Source organism: Rhincodon typus, chromosome 29 (genome assembly GCF_021869965.1).
Source record: "Rhincodon typus isolate 14 chromosome 29, sRhiTyp1.1, whole genome shotgun sequence".
NCBI classification, from domain to species: Eukaryota; Metazoa; Chordata; class Chondrichthyes; order Orectolobiformes; family Rhincodontidae; genus Rhincodon; species Rhincodon typus.
Genome location: NC_063360.1, coordinates 37,550,469 through 37,556,078, shown reverse-complemented (window position 1 = coordinate 37,556,078; position 5,610 = coordinate 37,550,469).

The following is a 5,610-nucleotide window of genomic DNA, read 5'->3' as shown; positions in this document are numbered from 1 at the left end:
CTTACCCTGCTGAATAAACACTGACCGTGTACAGTTGCACTGTGAGTATCCCTTACCCTGCTGAATACTGTTTGTATCTTTGAGCTGAAACTGTGAGAATCAAGAATCTGTTTGAGGCAAGGCTAGTGATGAATGATTTGTCTTTCCCTGGAATATAATTAAATTACTCTGAAAATATTTGCTCAAAGATGCACTTACCAAAATAATAATAATTCAAGTCTATATCAATTGGTCCCTCAATCGACGCAGCACAAATCTTTGTTAGGGAACCACGATGGGGTGTTGTCAGGGGAAGTGAATGATGCTCAGTGACTGGTCAGGGTGCAGTAACAGTCAGATTTATAGCTCACTGCATATTTCAGACTCACTTCCTGGAACAGCTAACAGCCAATCCACCAGACACATGCTCTGAAAATATCTGATATCACACCATGTGATTTGGCAAAGATTTTTATCGGTGTTTGTCATATTCAAAGCAATGGGGGACAAAATGTTTGAAATGCAAGGTATCACTCCGAGTGTCATCACTGGCAGTGCAGTGTAAGGGTGGGTGTGTGAACATTTCATACTGTGCTCACTCAAACTGTTAGAAGGAACAAGGGAAACAGTTACAAAATCTGTTCACCCCAAACATGGATTCTGGAAAGCAAAATCTGCAAACTGCTCAGCACTTTATTGCTGCAGCTTTCCTAGTCTATATTCTTCAGGAACAGATCATCAACCTGCATTGCACTGCAGGGTTACAGAGTGACAGACGTGTCCTCACCAGTACTGTACGCTAGTGTCACACAGTGACAGACCTGGCCCCACCAGTACTGTACCCCAGTGTTATACAGCGACAGATCTGGCTCCAACAGTACTGCACCCCAGTGTTATACAGTGACAAGCCTGTCCCCACCGGTACTGTACCTCAGTGTTATACAGTAACAGACCTGTCCCCCCCAGTACTGTACCTCAGTGTTATACAGTGACAGACCTGTCCCCCCAGTACTGTACCTCAGTGTTATACAGTGGCAGACCTGTCCCCCCTTTACTGTACCCCAGTGTTATACAGCGATATACCTGTTCCCACCAGTACTGTATCCCAGTGTTATACAACACTTTTCATAATTTTAAATTGTTGTATTGTGCCTGAATACTCATACATATTTCCTGCAAGGTAGTCTCTTAGTTGCAAATGCTAATTGATAGAGGCTATCCTGATATGGAGTGAAGCTTGACATTATAGCTCATGTATTGAATGACATTACAGTGCTGCAGCAGCCCACACGCCATTTACAGCTGCATTCTGTTAGAAGGTAGTAGATACCAACAGATTCTGTGTTTGGCACTGCAGGTGTTTACCAGCTGAGGTTGCTAGCCCTGGTCTACCTCTCGGAATTGAGCAACACCCTCAAGAAAGATTTTGGGAGCACCCACTGGAATTCCAGATGTTGCACCAGTCAGGTGATGCTCTGCATGGGGACTGCAGACTTATGTCAGCTTAGTGCAGATGAGGCAGTTAGTGATGTAAGCTTTATAGATTGAAACAGCACATAGAAAGGCCATTCAGTCTATCACATCTGCGATGGCTCTTTATGTTTTCTATTCATTTCATCACACTCACATGCTCACTCCTCCATGGCCCAGCTTTCTCCTTCCCCCTCAAGTATTTTTTTCCAATTCTCTTTTGAAAGTTATTGAATCTGCTTCCTCTGTCCTTGCAGGCAGCTCACTTCCGATCATAATAACTCACTGTGTAATGCTCTGTGTCGTAGACAGCTTTTCCTAATTTGATTTATGCACATCATTTTTACTGCTTCACGTCCCACTGAAGGAGCTTGAGGGGACCAGGAGGGGAAACCTGACAGAATTTGAGGCTGGAATTGTTGCTTTCAGCTGTAGAGTTGAGGGGAAAAGGAGGACCAACTGTTAAACTTCCTACAGCCAGTTGGTAAATGTGGAGACCAAAGTCAATCTTTTTTCAATCTTAGAGACATTCACAAAGTGAGATTTTACAAATGTACCAGTTCCTAATCCTACAACCTAGTAACAGGGGCATTAAGCGATTACTTTTCGTTGAGCCCTGAACCAATGAAAGTGGCAATACGATCCAACATTAACAAAAGCTCTAAAAGGAAATTTTTAAATTAAAAGTAAAATATCATTCCAGGAGTCAATGGTACTCTCCACGCTGCTATTCCTGTCTTCAACCACTTTGAAAGGGGCACGGAATCATCATCATCATGACAACAAAACCAAAATGTTCTAAAGCAAACTTATGAATTAATATGTAATTTTGGGGAGTGATCTTACCCTTCAAAACCCACCGCCCCCAGTGAAGGATGTGTTTCTTCATGCTGTTTTGAATACAGATTGACCAATAAACTAGTTAACTGCCCCTTTCAAGGGCACTGATACGAAAATACAAATTTTAAAAAGGATACTTATCAAATTTATATCAAAATATCAGTTTGAGGGGAGAATATTTACTCCAGCCAGCAGTAGTGACAATCACCATACACAGCAGGTGTCTCTATCTGTTTGATATATCAATAAAATGACAATGACTCTATGACTAGTAACCAAATTAACTAATAAAACTAATTTGACTTGTAAAAGCTCCTTAAGGGACACTACACCACAAATCAATTGTCAGTGGAAACTTACAAAATGTAGCTTAAAATTGGTTGCATGTCTAGCTGGTGAGAAGGGAAATATGTTGCCACCCCTGTTGTGCAAAACAGTCATAAAAAGGAAGTACCTGTTTGCATGTGCACAAGTTATTATCAAGATATTTTTGAATCAACCTGTTCAGGGATATCATTACACAGTTCTGGAGTAGGAGGGACTGGAATCCAAGACTTCCTGGCACAAGTCGTTATCAAATGGTTACATGGTTAGTAGGCTTAGGGATGACACCAAACTTGGTGGTATAATGGACCGTGAAGAAGGTCATAAGGATTTTGATCAACTGGGCTAGTGAGCCAAGGATTGGCAGATGGAGTTTAATTCAGATAATACGAGGTGTTGTATTGTAGTAAGACAAACCAGGGCAGGACTTACACAGTGAATAGTGGGGCCCTGGGGTGTGTTGTCAAACAAAGAGACCTAGCGGTGTAGGGGCATGGTTCCTTGAAAGTGGCATCACAGGTAGTCAGGGTGGTGAAGAAGGCGTTTTATACATTTGCCTTCTTCGACAAAGCATTGACTGCAGAGAGTCATACAGTCATACAGCACAGAAACAGGCCCTTTGGACCAACTCATCCATGCTAACCAGGCATAAACTGAACTAATCCCATTTGCCTGCATTTGGTTCATATCCCTCTAAACCTTTCCTATCCATGTATCTGTCCAAATGTCTTTTAAAGGTTGCAATTGTACCCACCTCTACCACTTCCTCTGGCAGCTCGTTCCAAAGACACACCACCTTCTGTTGTCAAGATTGCCCTTCAGGTCCCTTTTAAATCTTTCCCCTCCCACCTTAATCCTGTGCACTCTAGTCTAGGATTCCCCTACCCTGGGGAAAAAGACCTTGGTTATTCACCCTATCTATGACCTTCATGATTTTATGAGCCTTCATTAGATTGCCCCTCAGCCTCCGACGTTCCAGTGAAATGAATCCCAGCCTATCCAGCCTCTCTTTATAACTCAAACCCTCCAGTTTTGATAATGTCTTTGTAAATCTTGTTTGCACCCTTTCCAGTTTAATAACATCCTTCTGAGAGCAGGGCGAACAGAATTGTACGTGGTACTCCAAATGTGGCCTTACTAATGTCTTTTACAGCCGTAACATGATGTCCCAACTCCTGTACTCAATGCTTTAACTGTTGAAGGCAAGTGTGCCAAACGCCTTCTCCACCACTCTATCGGCCTGTGATGCCACTTTCAAGAAGCTACGTACCTGCATCCCTAGATCTCGCCGATCAACAATAACCAGATAAACTGCTTTCTTGGCATTAATTGCGAGGTCAGTGCTGCTGCTGTCCTTCAATTGACCACAAGATCTTGTATAATGTGAGAGACCAGACAGGAACCTCAGTTTAATGCCTTAGCTAACACTCCCTCAGTCTTGGCACTGGGAGTGTCAGACTGGATTACTAGCCTCACATCTCTGGAATGGGAACTGAACCTATAATCCCTAGAATCAATAGCATGACAGGCCAGGTAGCACACTGGTTCAAAGCTCAGGATGGCTGGGAGAAATTTCAGAGGAGCATTGATTAGCAGGAACAAGAAAGTACATGGTACTGTGCATAACAACACAAGAATATACATTCCCAGTAAGAGATATTGCATAATATGAACAATCAAGCTTCAAATTTATTTAACTATTCCTTCTGAGGGAAGTGAAAAATCTTGGGAAAGACGTGGAAAGAGAATTGCAAGTCTTTGTTTAATTTCTACCTCTGGCCACACACATGCACGTAGGCACACACACGTGCACCCCTCCTGATTTCAGTTTGACTCTAGTTTCATCAAGATTATAACTCTTTGTAGGTATAGGTAAGATGGTTTGAGAGAAATCCTGGTCAGGGATGGCACGGTGGCACAGAGGACAGGCGGCAAGGTGGCTCAGTGGTTAGCTCTGCTGGTTCTATTCCACCCTCGGGTGACTGTCTGTGTGGAGTTTGCACATTCTCCCTGTGTCTGCGTGTTTCCCCTGCGTGCTCCAGTTTCCTTCCACAGTCCAAAGACGTGTACATTAGGTTGATTGGCCATGCCAAATTGCCCTGTAAATGTTCAGGGATATGCAGGCTGGATGGGCTAACTGAGGTAAATGTGGGTTACGGGGATAGGGTAGGATGCTGTTTGGAGGGTTGGTGCAGTCTTAATGGGCTGAATGGCTTCTATCTGCACTGTTGGGATTCTATGAGAAGGTATGACCTCTGATTATGACTGATGTGTGTGCAGGAATGTAGATACACCACTCTATTTCAAATCTCGACACCCCACCCCTCCTTAAACTAATGATTCTCAACTCAATCAAGAATAATTCTTCATCAAACACACGCACACACACACACACACACACCCGTGGACAGCACACGGTAACAGGCTATTCACACAGGAAGGCATAGCTGAAGACTGTACCTGGTGCCTGTAGGCATTCACTAGCACTAGGTAATTGGAGAGCCATCAGCAGTTTAGAGAATCAGCTTTGATCAAAGATCGATGCTGGGATCTGCTAAATAATCACTGGCCCATCCAGGGAGCTCTGGGATCAGGAAAAATCGTTTTCTCTCACAGTTTGTCAAACTCTGCTTCCCATGAAGCAGTAGAGCTTGGTCGCAGAGTTTATTTAAAGAAGATAATGTTTGATGGACAAGGGAATGAGAGGTTAGAAAGTTCAGACAGGGAAGTGGAGCTGATTAGATCAGCCATGATCTCAGTGAATGACAAAACAAGCTCAAGGGGCCAAATGGCCTACTGCTCTTCAGTCCTATGTTACTAACCTGAACTTATGAGATGTCTGTAACATCTCAAAATGCTTCCAATGAACATTGCAACAGAATCTGACACCAGAACAGGCATGGACAGGAAACCATAGGTTTAACACAAGGGACAACAATGTGCAGAGCTGGATGAACACAGCAGGCCAAGCAGCATCATAGGAGCAGAAAGGCTGAC